This window comes from Pseudophryne corroboree, chromosome 6 (assembly GCF_028390025.1).
Source record: "Pseudophryne corroboree isolate aPseCor3 chromosome 6, aPseCor3.hap2, whole genome shotgun sequence".
In the NCBI taxonomy this organism is placed as follows: domain Eukaryota; kingdom Metazoa; phylum Chordata; class Amphibia; order Anura; family Myobatrachidae; genus Pseudophryne; species Pseudophryne corroboree.
In genome coordinates, this window is record NC_086449.1 from 103725238 (window position 1) to 103747107 (window position 21870).

Here is a 21870-nt window from a genome sequence, read left to right on the forward strand (position 1 = left end):
GAATACAGGAAGAAGCAGAGTGGATGGGCTTCTTCAATATGGTGATGAGACGCTGATGGTCGGTTTCCACCATGACAGGACGGTCATATATGAAGTCATGGAAGCGGTTGCAGGCGAACACCAGCGCCAACAGTTCTTTCTCAATTTGTGCATACCTGGTTTCAGTGTCAGTGAGGGCCCTGGAAGCAAAAGCCACCGGTCTGCGGTGTTGGAGGCACGCGGCCCAGAGACTACTCTGTGAAGCATCGGCAGGGAGGACTACCGGATCACGCACGTTAAAGTATTGCAGGACCGGTGAATTGGTCAGCATGGTCTTTAATCGATCAACAGCAGCTGTGTGTGTGTCCAGCCAGCACCATTCTGAGTCCTGGTGGAGTAGCTGCCGCAGAGGTGCCGTGGTTTCACTGTATTGCATAACAAATTTAGACAGGTAGTTGGTTAGCCCCAGGAAACGTTGCAGTGCCTGTTGGTCAGCCGGAAGAGGCATTTGCTGAATGGCAGTGATTTTATTCAGGTCCGGTTTGACGCCTTGACTGGTGAGCACGTGGCCCACGTATGCCACTTCAGTGACTCTAAACTTGCATTTGTCTGGGTTGAGCTTGAGGTTCAAAGCACGGGCCCGTTCAAGTACCTCGTACAGCTGCTGGTCATGTTTTTCCTTCGTGTGGCCCCATACCAAGATGTCATCGACGATGATTTCACAGGGATAGCCTGCAAACAGTTGCTCCATGCAACGCTGGAAGACCTCACTGCCCATAGTGATTCTATAGGGCATGCGAAGGAAAACATACCGCCCTATCGGGGTCATGAATGCGGTGAGCAGGAACGAAGCTCTGTCCAAAGGGATTTGCAGGAATCCGCACTTTGCATCCAGGGTGCTGAAAACTGTGGCACCTGGCATGTCAGCAATCACTTGCTCGATGGTGCGGAGAGGGTGATATGGACACAGCAGTGCTTTGTTCAAGTGTACTGGATCAATGCAAAGACGTACAGTCCCATCTTTTTTTGATGCGGCCACCATGGCGGACACCAACTGTGTTGCTTCCTCTACGGGGGCAATGACACCCAATTGAGTCATTCTGTGGATATATTTAATGATTTTGTCTTTCATTGCGACAGGAACCCTCCGGGGGGCACAGACAGTAGGTACAATAGAGTCATCCAGCCTCATATGGTACACAACAGGTCGCTTGCCAAGTGAACTGCAATTAAATAATTCCTGAAAGTCTTTTATTTCCGGGACGGTCATCTGTATTGCGTGTACCTCAGGCCCCAATTTGAGAAGGCCTAGCTTCATACTGTCAGGGAGGCCTGGCAATGATTTGACACTTGGGAGGTCATTCCGAGTCGTTCGCTCGGAAAATTTCTTCGCATCGCAGCGTTTTTCCCCTTAGTGCGCATGCGCAATGTCCGCACTGCGACTGCGCCAAGTAAATTTGCTATGAAGTTTGGATTTTTACTCACGGCTTTTTCTTCGCTCAGGCGATCGTAGTGTGATTGACAGGAAATGGGTGTTACTGGGCGGAAACAGGCCGTTTTATGGGCGTGTGGGAAAAAACGCTACCGTTTCCGGAAAAAACGCGGGAGTGGCTGGAGAAACGGAGTAGTGTCTGGGCGAACGCTGGGTGTGTTTGTGACGTCAAACCAGGAACGACAAGCACTGAACTGATCGCAGATGCCGAGTAAGTCTGAAGCTACTCTGAAACTGCTACGAGATGTGTAATCGCAATATTGCGAATCTTTCGTTTGCAATTTTAAGAAGCTAAGATTCACTCCCAGTAGGCGGCGGCTTAGCGTGTGCAATACTGCTAAAATCGCCTTGCGAGCGAACAACTCGGAATGACCTCCTTGATCCACAATGCGGAATAGCAAATCAGCACAGGTAAACTTTAGCTTTGTGGTACCCAGTGTAGTGATGATCTGGCCACCATAAGCAATCAAGTTGATCTTGTCTCGTGGGTTTATCTGTGCAGTTGGATCTATTTCACGTAGTTGTTTGTAGGATATGACATTGCACTTCGCTCCTGAGTCTATTTTGACTATGGCCACCTTGTCCGTATGCTTTGTTGTCATTTTGATAAATATTTCGCCCTTCTCATCCAGGTGGTCTACACTATCACAAACTGTCATGCAAACTGATTCACACCCTGGCTCCATTTCAACCTGGTTGATCCGCCGGGGTGAGCGGCTATAGCGCGACTCAGACTGTCGCTTTATGGAAGTTTGATCTTTGGAGCAGCAGCACCTTGCGAAATGATTCCATTTGCCACATGCATTACATCGTTTATCATAAGCGGGGCAGTGTTGTTTGTCAGGAGGGTGCTGTGCCGCGCAGTTCCCACACATAGGGCATTGGCGCAGAACGGCTGCTATGACACACACCTCAGCATCCTTTCTTAGTTCCCTTGTGCCCTTTTCAGACTGCTCATTTAACATACAGATATTTATGGCAGTTTCTAATGTGAGGCCCTTCTCCCGCAGCAACTGTGCACGTACCTTGTTGCTGAATATGCCGCATATGATTCTGTCATGGATGAGCTCCTCTGTGAGGATATCAGAATTGCACTTCTTTGCCAGCAGCTTTAGCGTGGAGACGTAGGACTGTATAGTGTCATCACCCTTTTGGCTTGTGCTGTTGAAAACATGTCTGTCCATAATTACATTCTTTACTGGCATGCAGATCTCTTAAAACTTTGCAAATAGAATGTCAGGATCCTCTGTCTTCTACGTCAGCGTATACAAAAGCATCTGATTTGTCCACAGCATCGGTGCCTGCGAGGTTCAGCAGCGTGTATGCCTGGACTTCTTTTTATTTGTCTGAAAGGCCTGCTATGGAGTATATGTGCCATTCCCTTTTAAACTTCAGCCAGTTGTCAGTCACGTTTTCATCAAATATCAGCGGATCTGTTCTCCTCAGACCTTGTGTCATGGCATCCCACTTCTGACACCATGTACATGTGTAACAACAAACTCAGGAAGACACTTGCAGCATCAGTGTAATACAGGTCTTTACTCAGCATGAGCCAGACACCAAGTGGAAGTCACAGGAGACAAACAGGAAGTGAGTCACCTCGGCATGACCTCATCTCCCATGATGCACAGCATTTACATGTAGTATATAGTATAGTGCTTGGTATGTTTTAGTGAAATTTAGGGGTCTATTTACTAAGCCTTGGATGGAGATAAAGTTGCTGGAGCTAAAGTGCTAGCCAATCGGCTCCTAACTTTCATTTTTCAAACACAGCCTGTAGAATAACAGTTAGGAGCCGATTGGCTGGTACTTTATCTCCAGCGACTTTATCTCCATCCAAGGCTTAGTAAATAGACCCCTTAATTATAGAGATGTAGTATGGAGTATAGTAATGTGTATGAAGATATATGGTATGTAATACAGCATACCTTTCAACATACTTTTTTTAGGAGCTGAAAAGGGGCAGGGCTTCATGTGGAGGGGTGGGGCCTCACAATGAGAGGGCGTGGCCTAGTGCAGCAACCCCCATTTACGTCATTTTGGGGGCGTGCCCAGTGCTCCCTGAGAGGCTGGTCAGCCCCCGGCTCCCCTACATGCACTTATAGAAGCTGTGCGCATACGCATGGCATCTAACAGTGATCAGTGGCTGCTTTGCAGAGCAGCGGTGATCACTGGCTCTCACAATGTGCCCCCTCACCCGCGGGACACTGCGGCACTTGGGTGGGACAGTGTCCAATTAGTTGGACTGTCCCGCTAAATTCGGGACAGTTGGGAGGTATAAATACAGTACAATGTATGAAGATGTATTATGTAGTACAGTGCTGTATTTGAAGATATAGGGCAGGGGTGGCCGACTTTTGGAGTCGGTGATCTACTTTGAAAGCTGAAAAGCTTTTGTGATCTACCTAGATGGAATAATAGCGTGCGCCGCAGGCACGCGCCCAAAAATAGGGGCGTGACATAACAAAAAAGTGGGCGTGGTATAACAAAATATAACAAAAAAAGGGACGTAGCCTTGCTGCACAGAGTGTAATGACGGTCTTGCACGAAATAACACATTGGCTCCCACAGGTAAAAACCTCAAACACATATGCTCCCACAGTGCCAGATACACATATGCCCCCACAGTGCCATGTGCCCACAGTGCCAGATATGACCCCACAGTGCCAGATACAGATATGCCCCCACAGTGCCATGTGCCCACAAGGCCAGATATGCCCCCACAGTGCCAGATACAGATATGCCCCCACAGTGCTAGATATGCCCCCACAGTACCAGATTACAGATATGACCCCACAGTGCCAGATATGACCTCAGTGCCAGATATGCCCCCACAGTTCCATGTGCCCACAGTGCTAGATACGCCCCCACAGTGCCAGATTACAGATATGCCCCCACAGTGCCATGTGCCCACAGTGCCAGATATGACCCCACAGTGCCAGATATGACCCCACGGTGCCAGATACAGATATGCCCCCACAGTGCCATGTGCCCACAGTGCTAGATATGCCACCACAGTGCCAAATTACAGATATGCCCCCACAGTGCCATGTGCCCACAGTGCCAGATATGCCCCCACAGTGCCAGATACAGATATGCCCCCACAGTGCCATGTGGCTGCAGTGCCAGATATGCCCCCATAGTACTGCTCACCGTGTTGTGTGGGGAGAGCGCAGCGAGCGCTTCTCCTGCCTGCCGCCCTGCCTCTCAGTCTGGTCTACGGGGGTGACGGCAGCGTGTATATCTCAAATCAGGCACCGGTCCGTGAGTTCTGATTGGCTAACGAACCGGCGCCTGATTTGAGCTATACACTCCGCCGTCACTGCCGGAGACCAGACTGAGGGGCAGGGCGGCAGGCAGGAGAGGCGCGGCTTCGGGTGGATGGGCAGCGGATCGCGATCGACCGGTCGCATGTTCGCGATCGACCAGTCGATCGTGATCGACTGTTTGGCCACTCCTGATATAGGGGGTTATTCAGGTTTGTTAGCAAACCAAAAAAGTAAGCAATTGGACAAAACCATGTTGCACTGCAGGTGGGGCAGATGTAACATGTGCAGAGAGATTTAGATCTGGGTGGGTTATATTGTTTCTGTGCATGGTAAATACTGTCTGCTTAATTTCTACACTGCAATTTGGATTTCAGGCCCAGATATATCAAGCCTTGGAGAGTGATAAATTGCAAGGTGATAAAGTACCAACCAATCAGCTGCTAATTGTCATTTTTTAAACACAGCCTGTGACATGGCAGTTGGGAGCTGATTGGTTGGTACTTTATCACCGTGCAATTTATCACTCTCCAAGGCTTGATAAATCTGGGCCTCAGTTTGAACACACCCCACCCAAATCTAAATCTCTCTGCACATGTTACATATGCCCCACCTGAAATGCAACATAGTTTTGCTCAGTTGCTTACTTTTTTGGTTTGCTAACTAACCTGGATAACCCCCATAGTAAGTAGTACAGTACAATGGTGGTCATTCCGAGTTGATCGCTCGTTATTTTTTTTTCGCAACGGAGCGATTAGTCGCTAATTTGCATGCGCAATCCACAGTGCGATTGCGCCAAGTAAATTTGCTATGAAGATTGGTAATTTACTCACGGCATTACAAGGTTTTTTTCTTCGTTCTGGTTATCGTAGTGTGATTGACAGGAAGTGGGTGTTTCTGGGCGGAAACTGGCCGTTTAATGGGTGTGTGTGAAAAAACGCTACCGTTTCTGGGAAAAACGCTGGAGTGGCTGGAGAAACGGAGGAGTGTCTGGGCGAAGGCTGGGTGTGTTTGTGACGTCAAACCAGGAACGACAAGCACTGAACTGATCGCACTGGAAGAGTAAGTCTCGAGCTACTCAGAAACTGCACAGAGAAGTCTTTTCGCAATATTGCGAATCTTTCGTTCGCAATTTTGATAAGCTAAGATTCACTCCCAGTAGGCGGCGGCTTAGCGTGTGCAATGCTGCTAAAAGCAGCTTGCGAGCGAACAACTCGGACTGAGGGCCAATGTATGGAGATGTAGGGGGTAATTTGTTAGCAGTTGGGCAAAACCGTGTGCACTGCAGGGGGGGCAGATATAACATTTGCAGAGAGAGAGATTTGGGTGGGTTATTTTGTTTCTGTGCGGGGTAAATACTGGCTACTTTATTTTTACACTGGTATTTAGATTGCAGATTGAATTCACCACACCCAAATCTCTCTCTCTCTCTGCACATGTTATATCTGCCTCCCCTGCAGTGCACATGGGCCCTCATTCCGAGTTGTTCGCTCGCAAGCTGCTTTTAGCAGCTTTGCACACGCTAAGCCGCTGCCTACTGGGAGTGAATCTTGGTGGTCATTCCGAGTTGTTCGCTCATTATTTTTTTATCGCAACGGAGCGATTAGTCGCTAATGCGCATGCGCAATGTCCGCAGTGCGACTGCGCCAAGTAAATTTGCTATGCAGTTAGGTATTTTACTCACGGCATTACAAGGTTTTTTCTTCGTTCTGGTGATCGTAATGTGATTGACAGGAAGTGGGTGTTTCTGGGCGGAAACTGGCCGTTTTATGGGTGTGTGTGAAAAAACTCTACCGTTTCTGGGAAAAACGCGGGAGTGGCTGCAGAAACAGAGGAGTGTCTGGGCGAACGCTGGGTGTGTTTGTGACGTCAAACCAGGAACGACAAGCATTGAACTGATCGCACTGGAAGAGTAAGTCTCGAGCTACTCAGAAACTACACAGAGAAGTCTTTTCGCAATATTGCGAATCTTTCGTTCGCAATTTTGATAAGCTAAGATTCACTCCCAGTAGGCGGCGGCTTAGCGTGTGCAATGCTGCTAAAAGCAGCTTGCGAGCGAACAACTCGGAATGAGGGCCCTTAGCTTATCAAAATTGCGAACGAAAGATTAGCAGAATTGCGAATAGACACTTCTTAGCAGTTTCTGAGTAACTCCAGACTTACTCGGCATCTGCGATCAGTTCAGTCAGTTTCGTTCCTGGTTTGACGTCACAAACACACCCAGCGTTCGCCCAGACACTCCCCCGTTTCTTCAGACACTCCCGCGTTTTTCCCATAAACGGTAGCGTTTTTTCACACACACCCATAAAACGGCCAGTTTCCGCACGGAAACCGAATCCCCCCCGAACTGACGGATTCAAATAACTTTTTTTGAAAACTTTTTTTCCTCAGTATTCACCAGGGAGGATGAGCCGGTGACAGTTGTTCATTACGACAGGGAAGGTAATGCCTTGTGGCTTGATGCTTGTTTAAGTGAGGAAGTAGTCCTGGAGAGACTAAGCAAGGTAAAGATTAATAAATCACCAGGCCCAGACGGTTTTCATCCGAGGGTTATTAGTAGAAATGAGCGGGTTCGGTTCCTCGGAAACCGAACCCCCCGAACTTCACCCATTTTACACGGGTCCGAGGCATACTCGGATTCTCCCGTATGGCTCGGTTAACCCGAGCGTGCTCGAACGTCATCATCCCGCTGTCGGATTCTCGCGAGATTCGGATTCTATATAAGGAGCCGCGCGTCGCCCCCATTTTCACTCGTGCATTGGAAATGTTAGGGAGAGGACGTGGCTGGCGTCCTCTCCGTTTAATAATGTTGATGCAAATATTTGTGCTTATTGCTTAATTGTGGGGACTGGGGAGCAGCTGTATTATATAGGAGGAGTACAGTGCAGAGTTTTGCTGATCAGTGACCACCAGTTTTATCCGTTCTCTGCCTGAAAAACGCTACATATATGTGCTCAGTGTGCTGCATATATCTGTGCTCACACTGCTTAATTGTGGGGACTGGGGAGCAGCTGTATTATATAGGAGGAGTACAGTGCAGAGTTTTGCTGATCAGTGACCACCAGTTTTATCCGTGCTCTGCCTGAAAAACGCTCCATATCTGTGCTCAGTGTGCTGCAAATATCTGTGCTCACACTGCTTTATTGTGGGGACTGGGGACCAGCAGTATTATATAGGAGGAGTACAGTGCAGAGTTTTATTGACAGTGACCACCAGTATATATAGCAGTACGGTACGGAAGGCCACTGCTCTACCTACCTCTGTGTCGTCAAGTATACTATCCATCTAGATTCTATACCTGTGGTGCATTTTAGTTTTGCAGTTTGCTGACAGTGACCACCAGTATATATAGCAGTACGGTACGGAAGGCCACTGCTCTACCTACCTCTGTGTCGTCAAGTATACTATCCATCTAGATTCTATACCTGTGGTGCATTTTAGTTTTGTAGTTTGCTGACAGTGACCACCAGTATATATAGTAGTACGGTACGGAAGGCCACTGCTCTACCTACCTCTGTGTCCATAGGCGTGCGCAGCACATTTTATTAGGGGGTGCACTGTTGGAGGGGTGTGTCTAGCACCGCTTTTTGTGCGTGTCTAGCACCATCTAATGACGGTTAACGCAATATAAAATATCCACCCTTGTACCAATCCTAATAAAGCAGATGCATTTTCAGATGCTGTGGTGTGCACCAAACAAACACCCCTGATGGCACTTACTGCAATTACACTGCTCCTCCTCAGCCTGTGCTGGCTCCCCCTCACTTTCCCCTGCAAGCTGCAGCAGCTTACTTACAAGTCAGCCACTCACTGTCACTGACAGTGGAAGACTAGTATTGCTGGTGCTGGAAAAACGAGTGACGTGTCAATGCTGCTGCCGACCGCCTGCCAGTATTGAACGCTGGCTGCATGCTGCTCATCAGTGTCTGGTGTTGGCATAGAATAGAAGGAGAGAGGTGGGCATGTGGCGGGTGGGCGTGCAAGCAGCATGATGTCATCACATCACATCACGCTGTTTTTATACATGGAGGTGGAGCTGGGAGTTTGAAAGCCGGTGGCACTGGCACCCTTGATTAACCCAGGCGTCCGGTCAGTAATGCAGTCCTGACAGGGTGCAGCGATCACTGCATCAGGCATGTGAGATCAGGGTGCCGGACATTAGGGGGTGCCTGTGCGCACCAGGCACCCCCCCCTGCGCACGCCTATGCGTGTCGTCAAGTATACTATCCATCCAGATTCTATACCTGTGGTGCATTTTAGTTTTGCAGTTTGCTGACAGTGACCACCAGTATATATATCAGTACGGTACGGAAGGCCACTGCTCTACCTACCTCTGTGTCGTCAAGTATACTATCCATCCATACCTGTGGTGCATTTCAGTTGTGCGCAGTATATATAGTAGTAGGCCATTGCTATTGATACTGGCATATAATTCCACACATTAAAAAATGGAGAACAAAAATGTGGAGGTTAAAATAGGGAAAGATCAAGATCCACTTCCACCTCGTGCTGAAGCTGCTGTCACTAGTCATGGCCGAGACGATGAAATGCCATCAATGTCGTCTGCCAAGGCCGATGCCCAATGTCATAGTAGAGAGCATGTAAAATCCAAAAAACAAAAGTTCAGTAAAATGACCCAAAAATCAAAATTAAAAGCGTCTGATGAGAAGCGTAAACTTGCCAATATGCCATTTACGGCACGGAGTGGCAAGGAACGGCTGAGGCCCTGGCCTATGTTCATGGCTAGTGATTCAGATTCACATGAGGATGGAAGCACTCATCTCGCTAGAAAACTGCAGTGCCACTCCTAGATGGGCCAGGTGTTTGTGTCGGCCACTTGTGTCGCTTAGCTTAGTCACACAGCGACCTTGGTGCGCCTCTTTTTTTCTTTGCATCATGTGCTGTTTGGGGACTATTTTTTTGAAGTGCCATCCTGCCTGACACTGCAGTGCCACTCCTAGATGGGCCAGGTGTTTGTGTCGGCCACTTGTGTCGCTTAGCTTAGTCACACAGCGACCTTGGTGCACCTCTTTTTTTCTTTGCATCATGTGCTGTTTGGGGACTATTTTTTTGAAGTGCCATCCTGCCTGACACTGCAGTGCCACTCCTAGATGGGCCAGTTGTTTGTGTCGGCCACTTGTGTCTCTTAGCTTAGCCAACCAGCGACCTCGGTGCAAATTTTAGGACTAAAAATAATATTGTGAGGTGTGAGGTGTTCAGAATAGACTGAAAATGAGTGTAAATTATGGTTATTGAGGTTAATAATACTATGGTATCAAAATGACCCCCAAATTCTATGATTTAAGCTGTTTTTGAGGGTTTTTTGTAAAAAAACACCCGAATCCAAAACACACCCGAATCCGACAAAAAATTTTCAGGGAGGTTTTGCCAAAACGCGTCCGAATCCAAAACACGGCCGCGGAACCGAATCCAAAACACAAAACCTGAAAAATTTCCGGTGCACATCACTATTCTGAACACCTCACACATCACAATATTGTTTTTAGACCAAAAAGTTGCACCGAGGTCGCTGGATGACTAAGCTAAGCGAAACAAGTGTACGGCACAAACATCTGGCCCATCTAGGAGTGGCACTGCAGTGGCAGACAGGATGGCACTTTTAAAAACTAGGCCCCAAACAGCACATAATGCAAAGGGAAAAAAAAGAGATGCAAGATGGAATTGTCCTTGGGCCCTACCACCCACCCTTATGTTGTATAAACAGGACATGCAAAGTTTAATAAACCCATCATTTCAGCAACAGGTGGTCCCCCTGAAAAAAGCTCGCCAATTTCTCAAAATCATAGTAAGCTACAAACATACCACCTCCATATTTGATGACTTTTCACATTATGAGAAGAGGCAAGAAGAAGAGGACACTGGCCCTCATTCCGAGTTGATCGCTCACTAGCTGCTTTTAGCAGCAATGCAAACGCTAGGCCGCAGCCCTCTGGGAGTGTATCTTAGCTTAGCAGAAGTGCGAACGAAAGGTTAGCAGTTCTGCTACTTAAAAATGTCATGCAGTTTCAGAGTGGCTCAAGACTTACTCCTAGCTTGTGATGACTGCAGTCTGTTTAGTTCCTGGTTTGACGTCATAAACACGGCCAGCTACTCTCCCGTTTCTCCAGCCACTCCTGCGTTTTTACCTGGCACGCCTGCGTTTTTTAGCACACGCCCGGAAAATGCTGAGTTGCCGCCCAGAAACACCCACTTCCTGTCAATCAAACACTGAACACTCCAGCGACTGAAAAGCGTCGCTCAGGCTTGTGTAAAACTACAAAGTTTTGTGTGAAAGTACTTAGCGCATGCGCGCTGCGTACCATGCGCATGCGCAGAATTGCCATTTTTCAATCTGATCGCTGCGCTGCGAAAATCGGCAGCAAGCGATCAACTCGGAATGAGGGCCACTGTCAATAAGGTGATTAAAAATTAAAGAGGCATATGCAATCAGGAACAACATACAGGCTTTCACTTACATTCCTATATTGGTGTGGAACAGAAAGGACTTCAACTAAGCAAATATTTAATTATTAATTACCACATTACTGGACAAACTGAAAAACTAGGGGCCAAAGCCTCCAAAATTGTACTCTCTTCTCCATGTTCAAAGATTAAGATCATCTCGGATTTAATGCTGGGATGCAAATAAACTGGTATATACCACAGGATCAAGATTGGATATTTTCCCCTCCATGGAGTCTGGAGACTTATTTTGGGAAATCTCATGGGTTTCTTTTTTTCCATTTTTTTATTGCATTTTTATTTACATATTTTGTGGCAGATGCCTTATTTTTGTTTTTCACAGCTCCTAGTTACACGCATGTGAGCATACCTGTTTTCCCAGTTACACGCATGTGAGCATACCTTTGTTTTGTTTATTTTATTCATATTTTATTTTTAAATAAAGCAGCCCCTTAGATGTTTAAGCAGCCCCTCCTGAGCCCCCACAGCAGCCCCGGATGGGACAAGTTGCGTTTGGGTGGGTTCGGTAAAGTACTAAGCACGACTGTGCAGTAAATTTTTTGGTTATTAAGCCCCTGCCGTAGTGCAGCTTACCACTCTACAGTCCAAACTCATTTCATACTATAAGTAGGACTGTGGGAGGAAGCAATGCTAACCTCTGTGCCCACAGCATGCCTCAGCCTGGCAAGCCGGACATCTTCCCGTCTGTAAGCCACCATGAGACTCCATACTGGGCCTTATTCAGCAACTGTTTGTGCCTCACAGAAGCTCCTGGCCCATCCAGTGCTGCAATGCAATGGAAAGCTGATGCAATGCAATCACTGAAACTCTGTTCTTCTAACACCGCAAGCTCTTACGATAACCATACGCAGCCCTTAGGAACAGAAGATCCCTGTACAACAAATGCGCATCTACTAAATAAATAATCCCAAAATGTGGAACATCAATAATAAATCAAAATGAAAGTTAACTAATTGGAGCCATTCATTTGAGTGAGTCCTTAACATGAAATAATTGAGAAGAACCTCTCTCTAATGCTCCGGCAGAAAACATCACGTTTACCTCTCTGGCAGTTGCGCTGTATTATGATTCAGTCTCTCCTGATTCACACTGACTTTGGCCACAAATGTGGTCTTTCCCCACTTTATTTAAAAACACTTTCCATTTCCATGTCCACCTTTGCGGCTAGTTTTCACAAATCTGTTTGTGATGTTGAAGCTTGTTTCATATCAGCTCTAGGCTTTCATTTAAACCTACGATCAAGTATAGCAGCACCCATGGACTTATACAGCATAGGCAGCACCCCTGGAGAATTACACAGCACAGCAGACAGGCAACAGCACCTGTGGACTTAAACAGCAGTGGGGCAGCACCCCTGGACTGATAGGGCAGAGGGGCAGCACCACATATAGGACAGCACCCCTGGAATGATGTGGCAGACAAAGAAAAGATGTGCAAGATGGAATTGTCCTTAGGCCCTCCCACCCACCCTTATGTTGTATAAACAGGACATGCACACTTTAACAAACCAATCATTTCAGCGACAGAGTCTGCCACACGACTGTGGCTGAAATGATTGGTTTGTTTGGGCCCCCACTAAAAAAGAAGCAATTAATCTCTCCTTGCACAAACTGGCTCTTCAGTGGCAAGATGTCGTCCTCATCCTCAGATTACCCCCTCCCTTCAGTGTTTACATCCTCACAGAGAAATAATATTCAAACAAACAAAACCACATAATTTAGGTGTCAGTGGACTGCTTGCGCTATTACCCAAAGTTTCTGAACTTGACAATGACTTATGATGAACAGCTACAGGTGACGTATAAGGGAGGATGTTCCTAGGTGGTTAACATCCTTACCCATACTTATTATGGATTGACAAAGGCAACAGATGGCTTGACACCTGTTGTCTGGATTTGTGGAGAAATAATTCCACACCGAAGAGGTGGCTTTTTTGGTCTTTTGCCCATTCATGACAATGGGCTTTTTCATCCCATAGCCAACAACTGTCTCCACTGGTGCCTTATTCAAACAAACCACATTACCATCAGAATCCTCATCGTCAACTTCCTCCGCAGCACCAGCTACACTCATATCCTCCTCATTCTGGTGTACTTCTACAGTGACATCCTCAATCTCAATATCAGCAACTGGACTGGTGGTGCTCCTCCCAGCACTTGCTGGGGATGTGCAAATGGTGGTAGGAGCCTCCTCTTCCCATACAGTGTTGTGAAGGTCAGGCCTAGACTTCGCAACCGCAGACAGTGACAGCACCCCTGTATTTTCACAACACCCCTGTAATTTTACAGCATACAAGACAGCGCCAGTATACATTGATTTTCACTGCACCCTAGAATTATTACAGCATACAAGACAGGGGCAGTGTACATTGATTTTCACTGCACCCCTGAATTTTTATAGCATATAGGGCCAGTGTAATGTTATTTGAACAGCAACACCCCTATATTTTACAGGATACAGCAGTGTGCTTTTAATTTTTTTTTTTTTAAACATTTTATTTATGCCAGGAGAGACTGAGAAATATACAATACAGATTCAATTGCATAATAAAATATGAAAAATAAAAAACAGTCTCCATGGTGTTAATTTTTCAGAGAGTTTTGCGCATACTTAAACATCTCTACAGAGATTCCTCCCCAAGTGGGGAGCATATACATAAAAAAAAAAAAAAAAAACAGGAACAACAGGGAATAATGAGGGAGGGGGAAGACAAAGAGAAGGGGAAAGAAAGGGAAGGGGAACAACAACATAGCCGATCTATGTCACAACATAAGATAAACATCCCTTATTTCCATAGAGAGAGTATACATCAAACAACGCATAAATAGACATTTGAATTACATACCACCATCTGTCCAGTAGGGACTTGGAAGGGCAAGACGGCGTCCGGAGGGAGGGCCCAGGCGCACCGTGGTCAAAGGCCCGGAAAGCTTGGTCAAAAGAATGGTTTGGGTCTCATAGTGGGGGAGACATCGCACTCAACCAGGGGCCCCAAACGAGCTCAAATTTGTGTGGACAGTCATGCAGGTAATAAGTGATTTTTTCCATATTAGCTACGAACCAGATGTAGTTGTTCAAAGCTGGAATAGTGGGGGGGGGGGGGCGGTGGTCTTCCAATTTTTAGCTATTAAAGATTTAGCCGCTACTAATATATGGGAAAATAATTTATTCAATAGGGGGTCAAGGTCTGGATGTGGGCGGGCCAGTAGAAACATCCACGGGTCCAATTTGAGCATAAGTCCAGATAAGGAGTTCAGTATGTCAAGTACTCTTTTCCAGTAATTAACTATACGTGGGCAGGTCCACCAAATATGGAGGAGAGTACCACGTTGACCGCAGCCCCGCCAGCAGACCGGGGTGGCAGAGGGGAACATCCGAGATAGTTTGTCTGGGGTATAATACCACCGATAATATAGTTTATAGGATGTCTCCTTGAGTCGAGTAGAGATAGAGCTTTTAGCAATGCCCTCTCGAATCTCTTCCCAGCAGGCTTCATCTGGGGGGGGACCCAGGTCCCTCTCCCACTCCCGCTCATGGCGGGTCTGCGGTCCAGAGGAGGCCCCGACCAGCATAGAATATATTTGCGAAATTAATCCTCTGCCTATGGGTTTAGCGATACATAGAGACTCATAGGGAGTAAGGTCCCGTTGAGCGTTAGTCTGAGGCAGGGAGAGGAGGAAGTGGTTGAAAATATTCGAAGAAGGGAGGGGATAGTGAGGGAAAACTGGATTTGATATCTTCTATTGACATCCAGTGACCTCGTAGGGATAAGTCATGTACCACTAGGATCCGGGCGTTAAACCAGGATGTGAACTTACAGGTAGGGACCCCAGCGGGAAAATAAGGGTTGTCCCATAGGGGCGTGAGAGGGGAGTGTGAAGAGGATAGGTTATATTTCGTAAGAGATTTATGCCAGATAGATAGGTGAAATTTAAGGGAGGGAGAGGTGTTTTTGAGTGCCAGTAGATGTGATTTGCCCAGGCCCCACAGCGAAGCCAGTGAACGGAATCCCAGAGATAGCGTAGCAAGATCAACCCAGGCTATAGAGCCGCGGGGTACGAATGAGGCCACCATCTGACTTAGGTGGCTGGCCAGATAATAAGATTTGACATCGGGAAAACCTCGACCCCCCTCGGAGCGGGGGAGCCGGAGCACAGTAAAGGCTATCCGTGGGGGTTTGTTGTTCCAAACAAACTTCACAAATGAGGCCTGGGCATCTCTGAGAACCTTCTCCGGTACCCTTACGGGTAGGGTTTGGAAAAAGTAGAGGAGTTGTGGCATAGCTGTCATTTTAAGGGCAATGATCCTACCCAGCCAGGATATGATATATGTTCTCCATCTTATCAAATCAGATTTGATCTTGGTCAGTAACCGCGGGTAGTTTTCAGCGTACAGGGTATTATAATGGGAAGTAATATAAACACCTAGGTACTTAATCTTATTGGTCTGCCATCGCAGATCGTAGGAGGACTGCAGGGAGCGTTTGAGATCTTCAGGTACATGCAGTAACATAGCTTCAGATTTGATAAAATTTATTTTATAGCCCGATAGGGACCCATATTCCTCTATAATCCGATACAGGGCGGGAAGGGAAGACTGCGGCTGGGTGAGAGATAATAGGACATCGTCGGCGAAGAGCGAGATCTTAGACTCTTGTGAGCCCACCCTCACTCCTCGAATACTACCGGATTTTCTAATCATAGCAGCCAGTGGTTCAATGACCATGGCAAATACCAGGGGGGAGAGAGGGCACCCCTGCCTGGTCCCATTGGATAACGGGAAGGAGGGGGACAATATTCCGTTGGTGAGGACTTTTGCTATGGGAGAGGAGTAGAGGGCAGAGACCCCAGTCAGAAATTCCGCCGATATCCCAAATGCCTGTAGAGTCTGAAATAAAAATGGCCAAGAGATACGGTCGAACGCCTTCTCGGCGTCGAGAGAAAGGATAATAGAAGGGGTTTGTCTGTTATTCAGCAATTGGATAATATCGATCGCTTTTCTAGTGTTGTCCCTGGCCTGGCGACCCGGGATAAAACCCACCTGGTCATAGTGTATCAGGTCAGGAAGCACACCATTAAGACGAGTAGCCAAGATCTTTGCGTAGATTTTGACATCTATATTCAATAAGGATATCGGGCGATAATTAGCGCAATCTCTTGGATCTCTGCCCTCTTTGTGAATGACTATGACCCTAGCCTCTAGCATATTACTTGGGAATGGGGTGCCATGTAGTACAGCGTTGAACAGTATCCTGAGGTGGGGGACCAGCAAGGGGGCACATTTTTTATAGTAAGAGGCCGAGAAGCCATCAGGGCCCGGGGCTTTAGAAGATTTAAGATTTCTCAGGACGGCAGTTATTTCTTCCTCTGTGATATCTCTATTAAGCTCCGCAGAGTCGCTGTCAGAGAGTCGGGGGAGATCAGCCCGATGCAAGAATTCTGAGATCAAAGTGTCGGGGGGGGCGGGATCTGGAGTAGTAGAGTTTAAATTATAGAGTTTAGTGTAATAGTCCCGAAACACCCTGTTTATACCCCCTGGGTCATATGTGACCCCACCCGATTCGGTGTGTACCGCTAGGATATTATTTCGTGATCTTTGTCCTCTAAGACGGGTAGCCAGGATTCTATCGGCTTTGTCGCCTTTCTCATAGAAGGTCTGATTAAGCCTCTGAAGAGTCTTTGCCGTGCGTTCCGACAGATGGAGTGACATAGCAGTTCTAGCTTCTAGTAGGGGCTCTAGGTTAGATGGGGTAGGGGAGAGTTTAGGTTGGCGCTCAAGGGCTTGGAGTTTAGTGGAGAGGGAAAAAAAGCTAAGCTCCTGGGATTTTTTAAATCTAGTTGTCTGGCTAATCAAATGGCCGCGTATTACAGCTTTATGCGCCTCCCACAGAGTAACTGGAGAAGTCTCCGGGAGGTCATTGAGAAGAAAGTAGTCAGCAAGGCAGCTTTTAATCTGGTCTGTAATTTCCTGGCAATGAAGTATGGAATCGTTCAGACGCCAGGAAATGGGAGGAGGGCGTGGGGCAATGGATTGGAGATCGGCGGTAATCGGGCAATGGTCAGACCAAATCATAGGGAGTATACTGGCAGGTTTCAGTTTAGAGGATAAATCCCGGCTGAGTAGGATCATGTCAATCCTAGAGTAGGACTTGTGTACAGAGGAAAAGAAAGTGTAGTCCCTGGTCAATGGTTCAGTCAGTCTAAAAGAGTCATATAGCAGGTGAAGTTTCAGAAGATCTAACAGAGCAAGGGATGCTAAGGTCGGGCGGGAATGATTAGAAGAGCGAGAGAGAGGAGGGGAGGTCCTATCCATCGAGGCATCAAGCACCTCATTAAAATCTCCTGCAACGATGACCTCTCCTCTGCTAAGGCTAGTCAAATGTGTGCTCAGCCTCCTAAAGAATGTAGCCTGGTTTTGATTCGGGGCGTATATATTAACCAGGGTACATAGGCTATCATTTAGTTTTCCAACAAGAATAAGCCATCTACCTGATTTGTCTGCATGACTGTCCAACAATTCAAACGTAATATGGGCAGCTATCAAAGTGGAGACCCCCCTTTTCTTGCGTGTAGTATCACATGCATGGAATGTAAGGGGGTAAGCTTTGGATTTTAAATCAGGGTGAAGGGATTTCTTAAAGTGGGTTTCCGTGCTTTTAATTTTTAACAACTGCACCCCTGAATTTTTAACAACATACAGGGCAAGCAGCACTCCTATATTTTACATCATACAGCAGTGTGCTTTTAATTTTTAACAACTGCACCCCTGCATTTTTACAACATACAGGGCCAGTAGCACCCTATATTTTTCAGCATATAGGAGGACAGTGCCCCTGCACCCTGTACAACACAGTGACAGCCAGGACAGCGACACCCATGTACAGCTGCAGCACAGGAAACACCAGTGACAGCCAGGACAGCACCCCTAACAAAGCACAGGTACACCAGTGACTGCAGCAGCACCCATACAGAGCACACACTAACCCCACCCACACGCCACCACCCACAGAGAGAGACAGAGGTCTGTCTCCCTCACTCTCTAAATCTGGAGTGAAAATGGCGGCGACGCATGGATGTTTATATTTGATCCAAAACCCACGAGAATCCGACAGCGGGATGATGACGTTTTGCCTCGTTCTGGTTTCCGAATCTGGTGGGAAGTCCCGGCCCGGCCTCTGATCCGGGCTCGGGATGGGATGTTCAGGGGGGTTCGGTTCTCAGGGAACCGAATCCACTCATCTCTAATTACAATGTATGCATATGTTGTAGGGAATACAGTTCAAAATGTTGGGTGCATACCTCGCACTCTGTTTATAAGGTTGGTCATTGCCTCTTGTACACAGTGAGTTTTGAGTGTCGGATGTTTGAAGAACAGGAATACAACTGACTGGAGTAACTCAGATAACTTCAGCTCAGTGTAGTCACAAGAGGGAGAACCTGAAAGAGTGGTAAGGAAATTGTGGAAGGGAGAGGAGGGGACAGAATAAGGAAAAAATAAGCAAGCGTGATGGCAGAACTCATAAGCATATATCAAATGTCATTCACATCTGTAGTTAGAAACCCCACCTGATACACTAAAGTCATTGTAACAGTGTACAGTATAACTGTCTAATCACTTCTTTTATCAATAAAGTGGATCTGTCACCTAAACATAAAAGTAGCAAATTTGTATACTGAAAAAGGGTATGTAGTCCAACAATTCATTAGTAAATAGCAAGATTACTGAGACGCAAAACATTAATCAATTTGCTAATAACTAGTAACATTGCTATAGCATCAGTACTAGAGTATTCATAGGCTAAGTATTGCTTCACGATTTTAAGTGTTAGATCTACTTTTAAGAGCTTTACTTTTTTCAAGTGACTACAATACCTTAATTGTTTCTGTATAACTATGTTTAGAACATCTCACAATGACTCAAGTAGATATTGACTTCAGCATCAAGTACCCTAAACCCATTTTATCAATATGCTCTGCCTTCCAATAAATGAATGTTTCCCACATCCCACTGAGTGTAATCTAATAATGATCTCCTCAGCCCTTCGCCTCTCACCTGACCCCTGGTAGATGTCTCTCATCTCCTGCAGCTTCTGGTCAACTTTCCTGAGCCGGGAACAGAACTGGAGCAATTGAGGAGAACTCACTGTGGGACCATAACACCCCATCCATGTTGAGTGGCAGAGAGCAGAGAGATAGCACTCACCTAGAAGACATCTTGGCGTAGCCCCATACTCCCCTGCACAACTCATATCCCGGAGTGTTAGGGTTTTCACTCACCGACTCAGATATTTCTCACTGTCTCAAGCAAACAGTCATTTTGCCTCTGACTGCTGTCATCTTCTTTTTTTTCCTTAACTAATGGACTGAGTTGCAGAGCTGACATCCTAATCATCTGTCTGACTCAGAATCAGGCCCTTTGTGTTAATTTCTTCTAATCTGCAAAGCTGACACTCACTTTTTCTCGTTTTTTTCTCTGTCCTTCTGCACACCTGACACTAGCTGCAGTCTGTAAACCAGACATTCAGTCTGTCTAGCTGACTTGAAAAATGATGCTGAGAATATGTATTTGGAATACTGAGGAAATCAAACCAATGTGGGTGAGATGAGGAAACACCCTAATAACTCTGTGGCTGCTGTTCAATAAGCAACAGGTAGCGCAAAGGGAGACAGTACCAGAAAATAACACCAGTGTGACAGGCAAGACTTCCTAATGCTGCATAGATTCAGATTAAAGGATTAATCCAGATTTATTTTACATGGTCCAGCAATCTTTATTTATGCCACACAGTTCATATTCAATTATTAACATCAAGGGTTAAGTTCCAGTAATGGGTGTGTGCTTGGGTTTTAATTATACCACAAATTGAAAATAACCTGCTCTACAGGATAAGGAAGAATAACTCATACAGTATCTCTTTATTAACTACTCCCCATACAGTCACCTGCTGGATGGTTTCCTGTAAACTACTGCCACTGTACTAGTGCAAACTGGGAGAGAAATGTGATTTTGCATCTATTCTAATTTCCAACGCATCGATAATTGTGGCAATTCAAAATTTATACCCAATGTAACGTTGCTTTGGATGGTGCAAACCCACACTACCGGCTATGCCATATGGTAGCTGTGGGAAAAAACAAATAAAACAAATTTAGGACCTGGGGGGTAATTCCAAGTTGATCGCAGCAGGATATTTTTTAGCAGTTGGGCAAAACCATGTGCACTGCAGGGGGGACAGATATAACATGTGCAGAGAGAGTTAGATTTGGGTGGGTTATTTTATTTCTGTGCAGGGTAAATACTGGCTGCTTTATTTTTACACTGCAATTTAGATTGCAGATTGAACTCACCACACCCAAATCTAACTCTCTCTGCACATGTTATATCTGCCTCCCCTGCAGTGCACATGGTTTTGCCCAACTGCTAAAAAATTTCCTGCTGCGATCAACTTGGAATTACCCCCTTGATCCAGAAGTGGACACAGTTGCATTAGCTATAGTGGCTGCCATCGGTACAGCAAGTGCTGTAATATGCAAATGCTAATCTTGGGCTTCACTTTCTGAGTCTGTGGATAGTGAAACTGTGATGGTGGCTTGAATAGTCCAACATCGGTGCAAAACGCATCTGCCATAGACACTTGGGACAGGGTATGGGCTGCTCTATAATTCTGTCTCAGAAAACTCTAATTTTGGCCTCTGAGGTTGTGGATCTATGTTTGGGAATGAAGCCACCAGTGGTGTAACTATATTGAGGCAAGCAGGGCATGTGCCTTGTGTGCCTTGGCAGGCCCAGCAGAGGAGGGAAAGGCTGGTTAGGGTATTGTAAATGCACTGCCCGTCCGCCACCTTTGTGCCGCACCCCCACACACCATGCAAGGCCAGTGGTGCTCAGCGGTGTGACTTCACTGCAGCTATCACTTTTGTAAGGGGTGTTGCCAGGAGCACGACAGCGATGCCAGTGATACGTCACCTCAACCTGCTGCCTAGCCTCACCGTCCGCTGGCTCCCAGAAGGTGAGGGCAGTTGGCAGGTGTCAAAGTCAAAAATAATACATGCACACAACATGCAAACTCCAAACAGAGTGGCCTCTGTTCGGGCGCGTTGCTGCCGTGCGTATGCATACACGCACGTTACGTACACAGGTTCACGAGCCTTGCGTATTGGCGCGTGGTATGAGTATATACGGTAGCATACGCATTCGCACTGAGAAGCCACAAAGACATATTCAATATTCTATTCATATAGTGCAAAATTCACACATAGTCTCCATACACATTGTCAGCAACTTACATACACTTAAAAGGTAAAACAACAGAGCTATTCAGCTTTACATAGTGTGAGGGGATGGAGCAGTATTAGGTCTTAGTGTTTGGTATCCAGATGTACAGTATTTTGTGATCCACATTTCGGTGGCTATTTCCAGTTTATCGCATGTTTCTGCGTATAGATAATTGTAATATTCGCAAACTGCTGTAATACTGTACTCATGATATTCGGCGGGAACCCAGTGGCAAACATCTGCAAGTACACCTGGACCAAGCATCGCCCATTCATTCAAACCAACCTATGACCCCTCATGTACTGTAAATAACTTTCCCTCTGACCTATGAAAGAAGAGCTTACAGTTCCCATTGTACTGTATTTGGACACATTGT

At 46.5% G+C, this 21870-nt stretch overlaps 1 long non-coding RNA gene across 1 annotated transcript in view; it reads left to right on the plus strand.

Moving 5' to 3' along the window:
- Positions 1-19710, plus strand: part of LOC134936509 (uncharacterized) — a 56760-nt gene extending 37050 nt beyond the window's left edge. The window contains exons 2-3 of the long non-coding RNA XR_010180510.1: positions 7129-7179; positions 19306-19710. This is a non-coding gene — a long non-coding RNA (uncharacterized LOC134936509). The remainder of the gene's footprint in view (positions 1-7128; positions 7180-19305) is intronic.
- Positions 19711-21870: the final 2160 nt, after the last annotated feature.